Raw genomic sequence first — 20,823 nt, 5'->3', positions numbered from 1 at the left:
CAGGCAGCCACGGGCTGCCTCCAACCCCCAGTTGCCTATTTGTACCCGGCTGGGAACCAAAAATATAGGGAAACCCGTTTTTTTTAATTATTTCACTTATTTCATGAAATAATTAAAAAACAAATGACGTGGGCTTCGCCCCATTTTTGTGTCCAGCCAGGTACAACTAGGCAGCTGGGGATTGGAATCCGCAGCACAGGTTAGCCCGAGGTTTCTGGGCGCCTCTGCTGCGAATTGCAGTCCGCAGCCATCCCAGAAAACGGCGCTCTCATAGAAGCGCCATCATCTGGCGCTGTATCCAACTCTTCCAACAGCCCTGGAGTCAGGTGGCTTGTTGGGTATTCATGAGTTAATACTGGCTTTGTTTTACTAGCCAGTATTAAGCCAGAGATTCTTAATGTCAGGCACGTTTGACCCGGCCATTAAGAATCTCCAATAAAGGGTTAAAAAAAGACACCACACAGAGAAAAAATACTTTAATAGAAATAAATACACAGACACATTAGAGACTCCATCTTTATTACCCCCTGTCAGCCCTCCACGATCCATGGTCTTCTGTCTTTCTCGTTCAACAAATGCAGCTCTGCTACATCACTGCTGCATGGGGGAAGACGCTGCTTCCCGTGGAGCATTCACTCCGTGAAAGCTGCACGAGAAGCAGCGTGCAGCCTTCACTCCGTGAGTGATCAATGCTGCTAGCGGTAACAGCGGTAACGCTGACAGACGCGTTACCATAGCAACGGTGCTCCCGGAGCCGCGGTTAGCGGTGACGTCACCGCTAACTGCATTGCTATGGCAACGGCGATCTCCGTTAATGACCGTCTGTGTCAGCCGGTCCCTAACGGAGCGGGGAGTCGACCGTGTGCTAGAGCATGTCGCCGGTACACGGCGATACACAAATGTGCACCGTGTACCGGAGAGATGCACTCGCAGGTCCTACATGACGCGTCATAGTCATGTGACCAGTCTGTAGCCAATGAGATAATAGCCACGTGACTGATCACATGGCTATTTTGACGTCACGATAGGTCCTGCATCTCTGCTGGCAGTGCCGGTCACCGGGAGGATTCAGCGATCACCGGATGGAATAGCGGCAGGAGACAGAGTGCAGGAGGGATCGCGGGGACCGGTAAGTGTTATGGCAATGTTTATTAACTGTATCTGTACATTTATAATGCATTTTTATGTGTTTGTGATTGCCTCCCATTATAGCCTATTGGTTCGAGTTCGGTTCGTCGAACGTTTGACGAACCGAACTCGAACGGGACCTCGGCTCGGCGAACCGACCTCGAGCCGAACCGCGACCGGTTCGCTCATCTCTAGTTTTAACCCTTACAGCATGCTGTCTTTAGATTACATAGCACAAACCTGCTAACAGATTCCATTTAAGTAATGAGTAATATAACAGTTACTACTAATAATGTATCAACAACAGATATAAAATGCATTCTAGTAGGAAAAACAAACCATCACCTGGTGGGGCACAGGAAATATACCCAGAGAGATCACTAGTTAAGGGTACTTTATTAGCTTTTCTGTACAACACAATTCTACCCAGAACAGATGTCTTCATCAGGTCTGTCACCATAACTTTTTTCAACACAGGCTTTCGTATTTTTCCTCTTGGAATGTATTTCTTCAAAGCATTATAAAAACCGGATCCAAACTCTCCTGGGTGATAATACACCTGTTTATTGATCTTTTAGAATGTATTAAATAGACACTTCCTACATATCATAGATATCACCCTTATCTATCTTGTGTTCTTCTGTATTTCTATCTTGTTGATTAGCTCTAGTATTTCCTAAAATCATATATAGAATGTAACAACCATAATATACTTCTTACTGGATGCCTACCATTAGGGATCACTAATTATCATGTAATTTATTAAATCAGAAGAGTGGCTTGTTCATTAAGGCCCAAGAAGTGCAAATAATGCAGGACTATGGTACACATTTTTGTCCTACGATGTTGAAGTTTCTCTTTAATTAATTCTAATGGGAAATTATCAAAATGTCCTGTCTATTGTGATTTACAGATCTCCAGTTATACTATAGGCAAAACTTGGATATCACAGGAGAAGAAGTTCCAGAGTAGAGCTCAGCGGACTGGTTGATGTTCGAGTTCGCTGAGTTCAGCGGGACTTTAGATACATTTCAGTTCAAGACCTGGATTTGACCTGAAATTGATCCCAGAGCCTGAACCCCATTGGAAGTCAATGATTGGTTAGTTCGGCTCTCTGCCCACAAACAGCCAGTCATCAAAAGAGCATTTCACGTGAGGAGGGTAAGGTCTTTTTTGGCACATACGAAATCTGAAAATTTTGTTTTTACCCCCAGAGAGAGCCATTAAGAGACTGCAAGTGACTTCCACTGGGCAGAGCACCGAGCATCCCAATGCTCGATAGAGTGGTTAGTATACATACAATACTCGAACTCCAAACTCAAACACTGATTTTTTTTTTTAAAAGTCTGTATTTGGTATGAACACCCGAACTTTACAGTTTGTCCCTCTCTATTCCAGAGTTTTCTTGCCATTACACATGCTGCTCCTACTACAAAATGTCTATTAAAGAGAACGTGTCACCAGGACAAAGGTGGACAGTTTTTGCTCTTATTTACTTTTTGCTGCTTCCCTGAGTATTCCGTTGTTTTGTTTTTTCTAAATCAAGGTATGTCTTTTTATTTAGATATGATTTTTATGGTCTTTTTACCAAGGGGTATGACGCGCATGATTTTCGGACGAGGAGGGGTGCATTAGACTGTCCTGAATTATTACCCTTTGACCCATGCGCACTTGGTAAAGATCATAATAGTTAGCATTAAATAAATGATCCATATTTATGAAACCTTATGTCATATTTAGAATACAATATAGAATACTCAGGGGAGCAGTGGTAGTAACAAAAGAGCAAAAACTGGTCACTTTTGGCCTTGTGTCATGTTCTTTTTAAAGGGGTGATCCAAAGGCTGAAAAATTTTGAATTAGCTATTTATTTATTATCCCAATCTAAACTAATTTCTAATATCTTTGTATTAAAAAAATCCTATCCTTCCCTGACTACATTAACTACTATTGATTTTTTTTAAAACTTTCTGTCTAATGACACTTCGCTTGAGAATCCCAGGTCATGCTGGGATACTCAAATGAAGTGTTATCAGGGGACAGAAGCTGCTGTCACTGTCACAGACTCTGTCTCCTCCCTGAAATAAAGCATCATAAGTGACAGTCATTTCAGGGCCAGCATATCCCTCAATTCTTGATACATTTGTGGTGGAATCTGATGTTATCTTCCTCATATGGGGGTTGTATATCTCGTAGGAATCTTACACTGGAATATATCTGTACACTCAAAGCCATCATCGTGACGGTAAAACACTTCTTGGTATTCTCCCAGCAGGTCTTCCATGTGTCCCAATTGTCCGAGGGAAATCTCAGACAGATGTTTCCATCTGCTCCAGGATGAAGACCGTCTCATCTTGCATACCCTCTTCTTCTGCTTGATGGACACCAACAATGTCCATGGATTGCCATCCACAGCCCCTAATTTCACAGTGTTTGATCTCGCGAGTTTCTCCCACATCACATAGATTCAGGCCACTTTCTTTCTTTGTCTTGCTGAAATTATGATATTTCACCAGCACACATCCTTGATGCACACTTGCTAAGGTGCGGGCAACCAGTAGTCTAGGCATCTTTTCTCCTATCCCCTGGGGTTCGACCTGCACCTCCCCTCTTTTTAAGGACGTTCAAGCCTGTACGGCATAGCATGCACCATCTGACCATTTGGCACAGTCAGAGTGATATTACAGAGTACCACATCTTTCCATAGAGGTTGGGATGCGGCTAGCGATCTCTGAATTTGGCAAGGTGTTGGAATACTTACCTACTTGGGCTGAGCCAATTTGAATGTCTCTAGTCATTCCCCATTGGCTGTCACAATAAGCTCACTTCCAATGATGCCTTTCACTAGTACAATCCCCTTCTCTCCCAGATCCTTCCCCCAGAGATGCATCATCTCTATCAATGCCACCCCCTCTACTGGGATGGGCAACTGAATGGAGGCCATACTCCTGGCATTGTGATCACCTAGTACCCTGTGTCTATTAAACGACAAATCCTTTGTATGTTTAACTAGGCCCACATAGTGGGACTCATAAATGATGTCTTTGTAACTTTCAATCCTCCTTATGGAGGGACCTAGCCCAGCGGTATGCTCCCTAATCGTGGAGTGCTTCAGTTTAATAGCTGCCAGCATTGTTGACTGCCTCAAGTTGGGCAACTTCTTGACACGTGTCCCACTCCTCCACAAGCCCATCATTCAATTCTGTGCTTGTCTGGTGGGTGCCTAGACCTGAATCATTGTTCCCTGGAGAGGGATATCCCCTCTCTGGTCATTTTTCATACCGTGATACAGAATTTAGCTTTGTAGTAGCTGTAGGAGCTTTTCTTATGCTCTGGAGTTCCCTCCTGATCTCTTACTTTTCCTGTCATAACTCAGGGGCCTAGTTTGTTGGGTGGTTCTGAGGCATCAACTTCATGACTTTAAACCATTCCCACTGCAGTCGGATCCTCTTGTTCTCGAACTCATGACCGTCTGTTGGGTTTCTCCATTCAGAGTCAGGAGGGCTATCTCCGCTTGTAAAGTGGGTGTGATAGGGTACATATATAACATACTTTTCAGTTGTTGGACCCAGTCCTGCATCAGTAAATTGTCTCCATTAAATTTTGGTATGTAATTAAACAGCTCCAAGGGGGAGTCTGCCCTCTGTGAACTCATTCTCTGACTGATCTGCCATTTCTGCAATTGAATGTTGCATCCTGTCAACTACGCCAAGTATAAGTGATCGGATAACCAGATGCTACGATGCAGACAATGAAGAAGCAGTGGTGACCAAACCAACAACTTTTTATTAACTATATACAAACAAAGGATTAGCACTTTAAATGTGAGATATTGGTATAACATGAGTAGCAGTAGTAAATTAGATTATTGTACGGTGGATTAATCAGCAGCACAAGTATATGGAATACAATCACAGTATTCTTTACACAGGATTATTACACAGTATTATTCTTACCACTAACTAATGGTCACAGTCAGTGTTATCACACTCTAGATCCTTCTAGCAGGGCAATGTCAGTGTCACTCTATTTGTTACTGTCATCTACTTATCTAAACAATATTATACAGTGTACAAGCTCTAGCGGGGTCAGAGACAGTATTTGCTAGGCCGCAAGTTCAAATTGGAGGGATCTATGCACTCCCTCCACTGGCAGGCTACCTTCGTGCTCTTAAGCATGACCTAAGTCCCCATTCAATACTGAATTTCTGTGCAGGAAGCGATGGCCCATGGATACGGTACTCTGCTACAGCAGGGTCATCTCTCGGCCTAGGTCAGATTATCAGATCAAATCACAGTCTTCTACTGGTGCTGGTCATGGATCTCCCACTGGCATAAGTCACAGTCTTTTCCTGGCACAAGTCCCGGTCTTCTACTGGTGTGGCGCCCCTGAGGGTGCAGGAAACTCCTGCAGCCCGTTCCATAATACACATACACAAGGATTGGAGGGACCCCGACTAGAAAGGACTCACAGTGGGAACACCGGCGGTGACCTCGAATTGCTCGGGATCGACTGGAGCCCATCACGGCGGTGACCGGCATCTCCCTGGTAAACCAGGACTGTGAGTAAGGAAACCTTGAACACGCAGAGACTGTGTGCACCTGTCTTTGCCGGTGCCCCGCGCTTCAGGGCCTGCCATCATCCTCCCCGTGGCCCGCTCGACCTGTAGGGAGTAGAAACATCTTAGCTGCTACAACCATCTGCACCGGAGGACCGCGACAGCAGAGGCGGCTATTCCCTGGCCGGATACCGCAGGTGACATCACGAGACAATCCTTCACCATAATCCCCCCCCTTCTTTATTGTACACCTAGGGGCCACAAAGCCGGGTAGGGCCACCCGTGATTTCCCCCTGACCCGACATCATCAGGCCCGGCGATGAGTAAAGTTAACCCCTTGCCCCGTGGGTGCTACACTGGCATAAATCATGGTCTTCTACTAACACAGGTCACGAATCTTTCTCTTTGCTCAGGTAACAAATCTTCCTCTCAGATCATGTCACTAATCTTCCTGTGCAGGTTCTGCAGCCAACTCTTCCTATTCTTGGTCCGGCCTAGCCTTTTTATATTAAGTAACTGTGATACAACTGTCACTTGCCCTGGTGTTTTATCTTATTCCTTGATGATGTTTACTTATTTAAGCTTCAGAGATCCTAGATTCCCTTACCCCTCCACAAACCCACCACTCACAGTATAATGGCAGCATGATTGAAAGTTTATATAAATAATACTTTGTTATTTGTGATCCATGATCTACAGTACATTTTCTTAATGAGTAAATGAGCTGCTAAGATTTATGGATGGGAAAGAGATCCTCCCAAGATGTCTGACTCGTGGACATGTACTTCTCCTGGCATGATGTTACACAATCATAACCATGTAAGGGTGCTTTCACACTTGCGTTGTGCGGCATCCGTTGCATTCCGCCGCCTTGAGGAATTACGATAACCCATCCCCATGTGTTTGGCAACCGATTCCAGTGCTGATTTCCATCACGTTCTACTGAGCATGCCCAGCATGTCCAGCAGAACGTTATAAATCGTTTAAAAGAACTCCTGGTCTCTCTCTCTCTCTCTCTCTCTCTCTCTCTGTCGGTTTCTTTCTCTCTGTCTGTCGGTCTCCCTCTCTCTGTTGGTCTCTCTTTCTCTCTCTCTCTCTGTTGGTCGGTCTATTAGTCGGTCTCTTTCTCTCTCGGTCTCTCTCTCTGTCAGTCGGTCTCTCCCTCTCACCCCCTTTCTCATACTCACCAATTACTGGCGCGGCACTGCACAGCTGTCACACTGCTCTGGCGGCTTCTCCTGCTTTTGAAAATGCCGGCCGCTCATTATTCCATCTCATATTCCCTGCTTCCCCGCCCACTGGTGCCTATGATTGGTTGCAGTCAGACGTGCCCCCACGCTGAGTGACAGCTGTCTCACTGCAACCAATCACAGCCGCTGGTGGGCGGGTCTATACCGTACAGTACCATGAATAAATAAATAATTGAAAAAAACGACGTACGGTCCCCCCCAATTTTGATACCAGCCAAGATTAAGCCACACGGCTGAAGGCTGGTATTCTCAGGATGGGGAGCCCCACGTTATGGGGAGCCCCCCAGCCTAAAAATATCAGCCAGCAGCCGCCCGGAATTGCTGCATCCATTAGATGCGACAGTCCCAGGACCCTATCCGGCTCAGTTAATGGCAGTCCATAGCTGCCACTAAGTCCTAGGTTAATCATGGCAGGTGTCTATGAGACACCCCCCATGATTAATCTGTAGTGAAAGTAAATAAACACAAACAACGAAAAATCCTTTATTTGAAATAAAAGATAAAAAACACCCTCTTTCACCACTTTATTAATCCCCAAATACCCTTCCAGGTCCGACGTAATCCACACGAGGTTCCACGACTAGAGTTGAGCGCGGTTCGCGGTTCGTGGTTCTCCAGTTCGCGGCTCGAGTGATTTTGGGGGCTGTTCTAGATCGAACTAGAACTCGAGCTTTTTTGCAAAAGCTCGATAGCTCTAGATACGTTCGAGAACGGTTCTAGCAGCAAAAAGCAGGGCTTTTTACAGCTACAGTGTGCAGGAGCCATCGCTGGCAGCCTGCCAGAAGCTGGTAACCAAGATAAACATCGGGTATCCAACCAAAGCGCTTTGGTTAGTAACCCGATGTTTATCCTAGTTACGTGCAGGAAGCCCACACTTCCCCGCTCAGCTCGCTCCACCCCCTCCTGCCCGCGGCATGTACACACGTACACACACACACACACACACACTCTGCACACATGGTCCCGCTCGGCTTACCTGCGGTGATGAAGTCCCGCCATCCCGACCTCAGCGCTGTCACTGTCCTCCATGGCCGCTGCTTGTCACATCACCTTCTCTCGCTTCCGACCCGAGACTGACTAGCGGTGACGTCACGGGCCTCTCGCGATACTTGGCTGTGAAGGCGGCGGTCATTGAACTCAGTGACAGGTGCTGTCAGTGTGCTGGAGATCAGCGCAGGTAATGTACCTCGCTGACAGCAGCACTTGTCATGCCCTGCAGTGACCTGGGCTGACCCATTGATGTTAGCTCAGGTCACTGCATTGCTCTCCCAGCCAATGGGGAACATTCTGCTCTTCATTGACTGGGACAGTGTGGATCGTCATGGCAACCCCTTGGATTACACCAGACCTGGATTTGTTTTTCTTTCTAATAAATTGGTTAAAGAGGGAATGTTTTGGGGAGTGTTTTTTCAAATAAAAATGTGTTTGTCGTCTATTTTTTTTTATTACTGACTGGGTTGGTGATGTCAGGTATCTGATAGACGCCTGACCTCACCAACCCCAGGGCTTGATGCCAGGTGACATTACACATCTGGTATTAACCCCATATATTACCCCGTTTGCCACCACACCAGGGCGCGGGATGAGCTGGGGCGAAGCACCAGGATTGGCACATCTAATGAATGCGCCACTTCTGGGGCGGCTGCGGCCTGCTATTTTTAGGCTGGGGAGAGTCCAATAACCATGGACCTCCCTAGTCTGAGAATATCAGACCCCAGCTGTCTGCTTTACCTTGGCTGGTGATCCAATTTTGGGGGGACCCCTACGTGTTTTTTTTTCTAATTATTTATTTAATTTAAAATAACAGCGTGGGGTGCCCTCAGTTTTGGATTACCAGCCAAGGTGAGGTTGCCAGCTGTGGTCTGCAGGCTGCAGCCGTCTGCTTTACCCTAGCTGGCTACAAAACTAGGGGGAACCCTACGTCATTTTTTTTTTTCATTTTTTTGGCTAAATACAAAGCTAAGCACCCCTTAGTGCCACATGAAAGGCACCAAAGGGTGCAAAATTACAAAATGCAGGAGAGTGGGACATTACGTGTCTTTCTGCCATTATAATGACAGAAAAGACTGATATGAAGTGCACAAGCACAGGAAAATCACCAGAGCGCTGTGAAAAGCAGTAGACAATGGCACTGGATTGAACATGTGACCGCCTCATGTAGGATGAAGCTATGGATCCTGGGTAAATTTATGCATTTACCCTCCTTCAGTTTTTTTTTGCAGTACACAAAAAAAACAGAAGACACACGGATGACAAACAGATGACATACGGACCGTCTACGGAACGGAAACGGATGCCACACGGATGCACCCGTGAAAATAAACGGACTGTTTCTTGCAGACCGCAAAAATGGATCGGTCGTGTTAATGTAGCCTTATTCTGATCTGCCGTTTATAAACAGCAGGCAGAAATAAGTGAATAACGCCCCCCGGCGTCAGAAAATCTCCGGGGTTTCAGGGCTAGCTGAGACCCTGGAGATCATGATTCAGGACGGTTTTTCCGTTCCCCGCTCACATGATCACAGGTATACACTGTACACCGATGATCACGTTACAGTAAATGACAGCGCCGGTAAAAAATTATTTATCTCTCATCTTTCATGAACAAACACTTCTTCTCCACTTCTTCTCCACTTCTTCTCCATTTTTTCTCCACTTTTTCTCCACTTTTTCTCCACTTTTTCTCCATTTTTTCTCCACTTTTTCTCCACTTTTTCTCCACTTTTTCTCCAATTTTTCTTCACTTTTTCTCCACTTCTTCTCCACTTTTTCTCCATTTTTTCTCCACTTTTTCTCCACTTTTTCTCCACCTCTTCTCCACTTCTTCTCCACTTTTTCTCCACTTTTTCTCCACTTTTTCTCCATTTTTTCTCCACTTTTTCTCCACTTTTTCTCCACTTCTCCACTTCTTCTCCACTTCTTCTCCACTTTTTCTCCACTTTTTCTACATTTTTTCTCCACTTTTTCTCCATTTTTTCTCCACTATTTCTCCACTTTTTCTCCGTTTTTTCTCCACTTTTTCTCCATTTTTTCTCCACTTTTTCTCCACTTTTTCTCCACTTTTTCTCCACTTTTTCTCCACTTTTTCTCCATTTTTTCTCCACTTTTTCTCCACTTTTTCTCCACTTTTTCTCCACTTTTTCTCCACTTCTCCACTTCTTCTCTACTTCTTCTCCACTTTTTCTCCACTTTTTGTCCACTTTTTCTCCGTTCTTTTTCTATGGTCAGTCTACCCATTAGCTCTGCCATGCATAGTGTAGCTCTACACCTACTGCACATGTTACTTTATGATTGACATCTCTTTCGTACCAGAGCTGTCTAAGCCTACTCTGACCCCATATTTGTCATTACTATATTGTCCTTGTACTGTATTATGACATTTGTATCATGTGTTTCATTTCTTGCTGTGTTGCAATTTTTTTGCTGCATCCCAATTGTACCTCTACGTTGTTCGAGTTTATGTTATTGTTCTCTCACTCTTATGTGATACTGATTATTGTCATTTTTCATGATTACATGCAGATAAGTCCAATCTGACGAAGGCTCAGGCAGAAACGTCATTTGTAACTTGTTTTGGACAAAAACATATATGCTTATGAAAAAAAAAAATTTCTTAATACGGACCAATGAAGAGTGATTTTGCATTACTATCCGTTGTGACTTACTGACTTAGTCTGGGAGATTTAGAGTGCCGAGGTTACTCACTAATTTTATCTATTATTACCTCTGAGCACCTATATACCAGTGAGCAGAGCTTCCTCTACAGTAGTTCTCCTGATTAGGCATGCCCTTACCTGATGAGCAGGGCATTGCAGCTTTGGTAGCAACCATTACGACATGGACTCTGCTGCTGTGGACCCGGGGAGAGTGAGTGCAGATTCATTGCACCCACACTCCTCACATGAAGGGTCCGCACTCCCAGAAAATGGGGGATATGTTCCCTGAGTGTCTCCCCCCCCATATTCTAGACGGTCCAGAGTCGTCGTGGGACCCCTTTATTTTTTTTCTTACAATAAATTGGTGAAAGAGGAAATGTTTTGGGGACTGTTTTTTCAAATAAATTTCTTTTGTCGATTTTTTTTTGTTAGTACTGACAGTTTATGATGTTGGGTATCTAATAGACGCCATGACATCCCAAACTGCTGGGCTTGATCTCAGGTGACTTTACAGCTAGTATCAACCCGATTTATTACCCCGTTTGCCACTGCACCAGGGCACGGGATGAGCTGGGGTGAAGCGCCAGGATTGGCGCATCTAGTGGATGCGCCACGTCTGGGGTGCCTGCGGCCTGCTATTTTTAGGCTGTGAAGGCCCAATAACTATGGACCTTCCCACCCTGAGAATACCAGACCACAGCTGTCCGCTTTACCTTGGCTGGTGATCCAATTTGGGGGGGACCCTACTTTTTTTGTGTAATTATTATTTATAAAATAATTATAAAAAAAGAGCCTGGGGGGATCTCCACATTGGATCCCCAACCACAGTAAAGCTGCCAGCTGTGGTTTTCAGGCTACAGCCATCTGCTTTACCCTAGTTGGCTATCAAAAATGGGGGGACCCAACGTCATTTTTTTTTTAACTATTTTTTAAATAGAAAAAATTAATGGGCTTCCCTGTATTTTGATTGCCAACCAAGGTAACGGCAGGCAGATGTGGCAACCCATAGCTGTCTGCTTTATCTGCACTGAGAATCAAAAATACCGCGGAGCGCTACGTCATTTTTTTTAAAGATTTATTTTTACAGCACTGTGATGTCCAGCAATCAAAATACAGGGAAGCCCATTTTGTTTTTAGTTATTTAAATAAATAATTAAAAAAAAATATATATGGGCTCCCGCTGCATTTTTTGTATTGCTAGCTAAGGGTAATCCAAGCAGCTACTGGCTGCTAACCCCCACTGCTTGGTGTTACCTTCACTGGCAATGGAAAATCCAGGGAAGCATTTTTTATTTTTTTTGCCAAAAAACTACAAAAAAAGGACGTGAGCTTTGCCATATTTTTGTATGCTAGCCAGGTATAGCAGGCAGGTGCTGGAAGAGTTGGATACAGCGCCAGAAGATGGCGCTTCTATGAAAGTGCCATTTTCTGAGGCGGCTGCAGACTGCAATTCGCAGCAGTGGGGCCCAGAAAGCTCAGGCCAACCTGTGGTGCGGATTCCAATCCCCAGCTGCCTAGTTGTACCTGGCTGGACACAAAAATGGGGCGAAGCCTACGTCATTTGTTTTCTAATTATTTCATGAAATTCATGAAATAATAAAAAAGGGGCTTCTCTTTATTTTTGGTTCCCAGCCGGGTACAAATAGGCAACTGGGGGTTGGGGGCAGCCGTACCTGCCTGCTGTACCTGGCTAGCATACAAAAATATGGCGAAGCCCACATAATTTTTTCAGGGGGGCAAAAAACTTCTGCATACAGTCCTGGATGGAGTATGCTGAGCCTTGTAGTTCTGCAGCTGCTGTCTGTCTGTATGGAGAAGAGCAGACAGCAGCTGCAGAACTACAAGGCTCAGCATACTCCATCCAGGACTGTATGCAGACGTTTTTTGCCCACCAAATAAATGACGAGGGCTTCGCCATATTTTTGTATGCTAGCCAGGTACAGCAGGCAGCCACGGCCTGCCTCCAACCCCCAGTTGCCTATTTGTACCCGGCTGGGAACCAAAAATATAGGGAAGCCCGTTTTTTTTAAATATTTCACTTATTTCATGAAATAATTAAAAACCAAATGACGTGGGCTTCGCCCCATTTTTGTGTCCAGCCAGGTACAACTAGGCAGCTGGGGATTGGAATCTGCTGCATAGGTTAGCCCGAGGTTTCTGGGCGCCTCTGCTGCGAATTTCAGTCCGCAGCCGTCCCAGAAAATGGCGCTCTCATAGAAGCGCCATCATCTGGCGCTGTATCCAACTCTTCCAACAGCCCTGGAGTCGGGTGGCTTCTTGGGTAATCATGAGTTAATACTGGCTTTGTTTTACTAGCCAGTATTAAGCCAGAGATTCTTAATGTCAGGCACGTTTGACCCGGCCATTAAGAATCTCCAATAAAGGGTTAAAAAAAAAGACACCACACAGAGAAAAAATACTTTAATAGAAATAAATACACAGACACATTAGAGACTCCATCTTTATTACCCTGTCAGCCCAATAAATCCCCAATAAACCAGCGCTGATAAGAGGTTTTTTTATTAATATTTTATACTTTTTATTGCTATCCTTGTTTTAGACACAAATTTATTCAAAACAATTCACACAATAGAACAAGGAAAAAGAAAGAAGAATAAACCACATATGGTAGAAATAAAAGTAAAAGTAAAAATAAAGAATAAGTAATTGATAGTGCAGCAAACAGATACCAGGTGTCTGGTTGCAGTACCCCGGCCGGTAGTAGAGCAATTATTAAATCTAGTATAGTATATTAAGTGATGCTTCAAGGCATATTATATTTAATGCCAATTGAAACTATCACTGCAATATGATTTTTCAGATACTTGGAGAGTTTTTTTTCAATCCATAAGCAAAAAGGTTTTTAATAGAGGCTTAAATTATAAGCAGCAATTTCAGCGTTCCAAGTGCCTTTAAATGAATTTGAAGAAATTGCACTTCAGGATTGTAGTGAGGATTGTAGTGAGGATGAGGTGCCCCAGCTCATCACTTGATGAGCTGGGGCACCTCATCCTCACTACAATCCTCACTAGTGTAGTAGTAGTGACGATTGTAGTGAGGATGAGGTGCCCCAGCTCATCACTTGATGAGCTGGGGCACCTCATCCTCACTACAATCCTCACTAGTGTAGTAGTAGTGACGATTGTAGTGAGGATGAGGTGCCCCAGCTCATCACTTGATGAGCTGGGGCACCTCATCCTCACTACAATCCTCACTAGTGTAGTAGTAGTGACGATTGTAGTGAGGATGAGGTGCCCCAGCTCATCACTTGATGAGCTGGGGCACCTCATCCTCACTACAATCCTCACTACAATCGGGAAGCAGCGTGCAGCCTTCACTCCGTGAGAGATCAGTGCTGCTGGCTGTCAGCGGTAACAGCGGTAACGCTGACAGACGCGTTACCATAGCAACGGTGCTCCCGGAGCCGCGGTTAGCGGTGACGTCACAGCTAACTGCGTTGCTATGGCAACGGTGATCTCCGTTAATGGCCGGCTGTGTCAGCCGGTCCCTAACGAAACGGGGAGTCGACTGTGTGCTAGAGCATGTCGCCGGTACACGGCGATACACATATGTGCACCGTGTACCGGAGAGATGCACTCGCAGGTCCTACATGACGCGTCATAGTCATGTGGCCAGTCTGTAGCCAATGAGATAATAGCCACGTGACTGGTCACATGGCTATTTTGACGTCACGATAGGTCCTGCATCTCTGCTGGCAGTGCCGGTCACCGGGAGGATTCAGCGATCATCGGATGGAATAGCTGCAGGAGACAGAGTGCAGGAGGGATTGCGGGGAACGGTAAGTGTTATGGCAATGTTTATTAACTGTTTGTGTACATTTATCATGCATTTTTATGTGTTTGTGATTGCCTCCCATTATAGCCTATTGGTTCGAGTTCGGTTCGTCGAACGTTCGACGAACCGAACTCGAACGAGACCTCCGTTCGGCGAACCGACCTCGAGCCGAACCGCGACCGGTTCGCTCATCTCTATCCACGACGCTTTCAACTCTGCTACATCGGAAGCTGACAGGAACGACAGTAGAACACCACCACTCTCTGTGAGCTCCACGCAGAAACTGAAGTAAATCGCGCTGTCAGCAGTGACATCACTCAGGTAGTGCCGGTGTGTGCGGTGATGACGGGGGCGGTAGTGCCTGTGTGTATGCGGTGATGATGGTGGCGGTAGTGCCTGTGTGTGCGGTGATGATGGGGTCGGTAGTGCTGATGTGTGTACGGTGATGATGGGGGTGGTAGTGCCAGTGTGTGTGCGTTGATGATGGGGGCGGTAGTGTCGATGTGTGTGCAGTGATGATGGGGGCTCTCTCTCTCGGCTAAAGAAAACTAAAAAATGCAACACGTTATTTCACAGGAATCCGTTGCCTTTATTATCCCACTATTTTCAACACATCAGTCACATGCATCACACAACACATTGTGAGGATGCCAAACAACGCAAGTGTGAAAGTAACCTAACAACATGAAATGGAAAGAAAAACATCCCTAAAAGGGAGCCAATCACTAGGATTCTTGTATATAACATAAAGCCAGTGCTATACTGGCACTTTCAGGCTGATTATATATGTACCGCCCCTAGCAGCGGTCGAACCGCTCGGATTCGGGTGTCACTACATGTGGCTTGAGGGTCTCCGGAGCCGGGGAGCTCGGGGTCACTCTTAATTGTAAAAAGGGGTTATTTACAGGGGATTAGATAGTTTGTGACACCACCCGTGATGTGCGGTAATAGGGAGTACCGCCGCTGCCAGCGGGAGAACTGTGGTTAATGGAACGGGTGGCAGCTAGATGACGTTTTCCCTCCATGGGTAGGGAAGGTCCCGGGACTCTGGATGGATTGCAGGGGGAGCGCAGGCTTGCTGGTAGCAGGGGCTAATCAGGCACTCATTCAGAAAGAAAGCAGGCGCTGACAATGTTGTAAACCAAGTCTCTGGGTGCCGCTGCCCTCGTGGGGGAGCTCGTCCAAGTCCCGTTCCCCTGCAGCACTGCCTGATGATCCAGATCCTGCCTCTGTGCAAAATTTAGTCGTGTCCAAATGGCCTGTAAGCTTGCAGCTGTCCGGGCCCCGCTCCCTACTATGGGTAGTATAGGAGCTTGCTCTCAGGGGCTCACGCTTGCGATTTCAGTGGGCTGCTTTGCTTGGAAAGCCCTATCCTCCTCGTTGCACTAGTGCCCTCGATCTCTGAGCTTCGTGGGGACAGTCCACAAAGGCCCTATCTTCCGCAGGTTGTCGGGTTGCTTGAAGCCTCTCCCCGACCTAGGGTCCAATACCCTGATGTGCCTTAGACCCCAGCCTGGCTATTGTACTGCAGCTGCCGACCGTCCTCCTAGACTCAGCCATGCACCCCTCAGCCAAGCACCCAGTCCCAATATCCCACAACCAGGTCTCTGTCACGCTCCCCGGGTCCCCTGTGCTGCCCTCCGGCTCACCTGTCACGCTCCCCGGCTCCCCCGCCTCGCTTCCCGGTTCCTTGGTCCGGTCACCGCCGCTCCCCGCTCTCCAGCACCCTTTGCCAGCGTCCTGGTCCCCGCACCCGGCGTTCGTCGGCTTCACAGCCCCAGCCTGGCCCTGCTGCTTCCTCCTCGCAGCTTCCTGCTCTGGCTTCTGGCACTCGGGCCGCGCGCATGCGCATTAGGGCGCGCGCGCGGTCATTGACCCCTTCTTAAAGGGCCAGCGTCCATTAACAGGAAATGATGCAAAACAGGTACAGGGTATAAAGGGGTTTAATGTCCAAGGGGGCAGGGCCTGATCTTCTTGTTTCTTAAGCTAGGAGTCAGGTCTCCTGGTGTCTCTGTGTATATACTCACCTATCTCTCTTGTAGAGCCGTGCCTGCCTCGACATCCGGTCCTGACCGAATCCCGAACCCCGAACGCTGTCCATCTGCCATCCTAACAGTCCGTACCATCTCGGATCCCTGCGGTGACCCGTCATCTCACTCCAAAGGTTCCGGACCCTGCCTGACATCTTCTCGGCTTCCGAACCTGAGCTGCGTCACCCGGACTACCACCAGTGACTCCGTGGTCCCAGGGACATCTCCGTTATATTCGTGTGCACGGACTGTTCTGCTGCCTATAGTGCTCCAGCTACCGGACCCCTTATCACCATCTAGGAGTTCGGCCCAGTGGATCCACCTCCTGGGTCTGCCTGTCCACCTGGCCTTGACAGTAAGATCAGGCCATGGATCCCGCTGCAGCACTAGCAGCCGTACAGGAGGAACTCCAACGCCAGCGTGAGACTCAGACCCGCATGCTGCAATTTATGTCTTCTGTGGACGCCCGCCTGAACACGCTACAAGCGGCAGTTACGACTTCAGCATCCCGGGCTTCCACTAGTCAAGCCACGGCTCCAGCTCCCGTGGCGACGTCTTCAGATACTTCCAGACTTCGTTTGGCCTCACCACCCTGGTACGCCGGAGACCCCAAGACCTGCAGGGGATTCTTAAACCAATGCTCCCTCCATTTCACGCAGCTGCCGCATTTATTTGCCTCTGACCAAGCCAAGGTCGCCTTCATCATGTCCCATCTAGAGGGTGAGGCACTGGCGTGGATGAACCCCTTGTGGGAGAAGGGGGATCCTGTGACCACGAACATCCAGGACTTCCTGCAGGCATTCCGTGGCACCTTTGATGAGCCCGGACGCGCCTCCGCGTCTGCTTCGTCTCTTCTCCGGTTACGTCAGGGGACTCTGACGGTGGGACAATACGCAATCCGGTTTCGCACCTTGGCTTCGGAACTCGGGTGGAACAACGAGGCCCTAACCGCCGCCTTCTGGGAAGGACTCTCGGGGCGAATTAAAGATGAGCTGGCGGGTCGTGACGTACCGACCACCCTGGATGCCCTGATCGCCCTAGCGACTCGAGTGGACATTCGCTTTCAGGAGCGATCCAAGGAAGTGTCCCGTGAGAGACGTCCGGTACGGCAGTCCTCTCCTCCGCAGAAGCCCGCCGTACTTCAGTCATCGACAGCTGGGGTCCCCGTCCACGAGCCCATGCAGATTGACAGAGTGCGGCAGTCTGAACAACGTCGAGATGAGCGGCTCGCCAAGGGCCTCTGCTTTTACTGCGGAGAGGGCACACACCTGCTACGTTCCTGTCCAGAGAGGCCGGGAAACTCCAAAGCCTAGGGTTGGTAGGAGAGGCCACCCTAGGTGCTGGGACTCTCTCAGACCCGGTTACGTGGACTGTGCAAGTGACAACGGGAGAGACGCGGTTCACGGCTGAGGCATACCTCGATTCTGGGGCAGCAGGCAATTTCATCCAGCAGGCCACGGTGGACAAGTACCAGGTGCCTGTTACTCCACTCGACAAGCCCCTCGTGATTGCCTCCGTGGATGGGAGACCCCTCTCTGACACCATCTCCTGGATCACCAAGCCGGTGTAACTGCGTATCGGTGCCCTGCACACCGAGAACATCACTTTCTACGTCCTCCCACACATGTCCCATCAAATCCTGCTGGGACTTCCCTGGTTGCGGACTCACGAACCATTAGTCAGCTGGGGTACTGGCGAAATCACCCGATGGGGCTCTTCATGCCATGAGAAGTGCCTGAAGACCATACAACCCATCCGACGACCTCCGGTTCCAGAGAACCTACCGGGGCTGCCCTCGGCCTATTGGTCCTTTGCAGACGTCTTTGATAAAAAGGAATCCGAGGTACTTCCGCCACATCGTCCTTACGATTGTGCCATCGACCTGCTCCCTGGAACAACACCACCTCGAGGACGGATATATCCCTTGTCCTCAGCCGAAACAAGGGCCATGTCTACTTACATCACAGAGAGCCTGGCAAGGGGATTCATTCGGAGATCCTCCTCTCCTGCTGGACCAGGTTTTTTCTTCGTCAAGAAGAAAGAGGGCGACTTACGCCCATGCATAGACTACCGGGGTTTGAATCAAATCACCATAAAAAACAAGTACCCTCTGCCGCTCATCCCCGAATTGTTTGACCGGCTTAGAGGAGCTCGTGTGTTCACCAAGCTGGATCTTCGGGGTGCCTACAACCTGGTACGCATCCGCTCTGGGGACGAATGGAAGACCGGGTTCAATACGCGCGATGGGCACTATGAATACTGCGTAATGCCCTTCGGCCTGTGTAACGCCCCAGCCGTCTTTCAAGAACTGGTGAACGACGTTTTCCGGGACCTTCTCTACGTCTGTGTGGTAGTTTATCTGGATGACATCCTTGTCTTCTCTCCGGACCTCCAGACCCACAGAGAGAACGTACAGCTGGTTCTGCAAAGACTGAGAGAGAATCGTCTGTACGCCAAGTATGAGAAGTGTGTCTTTGAGCAGTCTTCTCTCCCCTTCCTGGGGTACATCATCTCTGATACAGGACTGCAGATGGATCCAAAGAAGGTCTCCTCCATTCTCAACTGGCCTCCTCCTTCTGGACTGAAGGCAATCCAACGCTTCCTGGGATTCGCAAACTACTACCGCCAGTTTATCCCTCACTTCTCTGCTCTGACTGCTCCTCTCTCCGCCTTGACCAAGAAGGAGGCTAATCCAAAGGACTGGTCACCTGCGGCCGACGCCGCGTTTGGCTCTCTGAAGCGGGCATTTGCCTCCTCTCCTGTACTCCACCGTCCGGAGTTAAACCGCCAGTTCACCTTGGAGGTGGATGCCTCCTCCTCAGGAGCCGGAGCAGTGCTCATGCAGAAGTCCTCCTCCGGGAAGATGGTGACTTGCGGTTTCTTCTCCAAGAGCTTCTCAGCGCCTGAACGCAACTACACCATCGGTGACCGAGAGCTCTTGGCAGTCAAACTGGCTCTGGAGGAATGGCGCTACCTTCTGGAAGGAGCAGTGTACCCCGTGATTATTTACACGGACCACAAGAACCTGGAATACCTACGGTCCGCTCAGCGACTGAACCCACGGCAAGCCAGGTGGTCCTTATTCTTTGCCAGGTTTGACTTCCAGCTCCATTTCCGACCCGCGGACAAGAATGTACGCGCTGATGCCTTGTCCAGGTCTTTCATGCCCATGGAGCAGGAGGAGGAGACTACCCAACCCATCATTTGTCCTAGCAAAATCATTCCGGTGGCCCCTGTCACCCTGGCCCAGATACCGCCCGGGAATACCTATGTCTCTGAGACAGACAGGCAAAAAGTGTTACACTGGGGTCATGCCTCGAAAACAGCCGGTCATGCTGGTCAGAAGAGAACATGGGGTGCGATTGTACGTCATTACTGGTGGCCATCCCTTCGCACGGACGTCGCTGCTTTCGTCTCTGCCTGCTCCTCTTGTGCCAGGAACAAGACGCCCAAACACCTGCCATATGGCCGTCTTCTGCCTCTGCCGATACCCTCAGTTCCGTGGCAACACATAGCGATGGACTTTATTACGGACTTGCCATTGTCCTCCGGACACACAGTCATATGGGTCGTGGTGGATCGGTTCTCTAAAATGGCTCATTTCGTCCCTATGGCTGGATTGCCCTCTGCTCAGGAACTCGCGGACGCTTATATACATCACATCTTCCGCTTGCATGGCTTTCCATCACACATCGTATCCAATAGAGGAACTCAGTTCACCTCCCGCTTCTGGAGGGCTCTCTGCAAACATCTGGGAGTGACTCTAGACTTTTCATCTGCATACCATCCTCAGTCTAATGGCCAAGTGGAGAGGGTCAATCAAATCTTGACCTCTTTCTTACGTCACTATGTCAACGCCCATCACGACGACTGGTCCACGCTTCTTCCTTGGGCTGAATTCTCCCATAACCACCACATCAGTGAGTCGTCCTCCAGCTCTCCCTTCCATGTCGTTTACGGACTTCAGCCCTCCGTCCCATTGCCTGTATCCCCTTCTTCGGATGTCCCTGCTGCTGATACTGTAGCCCGTGACTTTGTAACCATTTGGGACTCTGTCAAGGCGTCCCTTGGGCGTGCTTCCCTGCGGATGAAAAGACACGCAGACAAGAGACGTCTGGATCCTCCGTGTTTCTCTCCTGGAGATCTAGTCTGGCTTGCATCCAAGTACGTCCGATTGAAGATACCATCCTACAAGCTGGGTCCTCGCTACATGGGGCCGTTTAAAGTCCTCAACAAGATCAATGAGGTCTCCTACAAGCTACAGCTCCCGGCCACGATGAGGATACCCAACTCATTCCACATCTCCCTGCTCAAGCCGGTTGTCCTGGGTCCCTTCTCCGCTGCTTCCTGTTCGGCTCCTCCACCTATTGCCGATGACGACATCTATGCGGTAAGGGATATCGTGGC

At 48.3% G+C, this 20,823-nt stretch overlaps 1 long non-coding RNA gene across 1 annotated transcript in view; it reads right to left on the bottom strand.

Moving 5' to 3' along the window:
* Nucleotides 1-4,963: 4,963 nt before the first annotated feature.
* Nucleotides 4,964-20,823, bottom strand: part of LOC142291112 (uncharacterized) — a 227,418-nt gene continuing 211,558 nt past the window's right edge. The window contains exon 5 of the long non-coding RNA XR_012750434.1: nucleotides 4,964-5,791. This is a non-coding gene — a long non-coding RNA (uncharacterized LOC142291112). The remainder of the gene's footprint in view (nucleotides 5,792-20,823) is intronic.

Source organism: Anomaloglossus baeobatrachus, chromosome 2 (assembly GCF_048569485.1).
Source record: "Anomaloglossus baeobatrachus isolate aAnoBae1 chromosome 2, aAnoBae1.hap1, whole genome shotgun sequence".
NCBI lineage: Eukaryota > Metazoa > Chordata > Amphibia > Anura > Aromobatidae > Anomaloglossus > Anomaloglossus baeobatrachus.
This window is presented reverse-complemented; position numbering and strand designations above follow the sequence as displayed.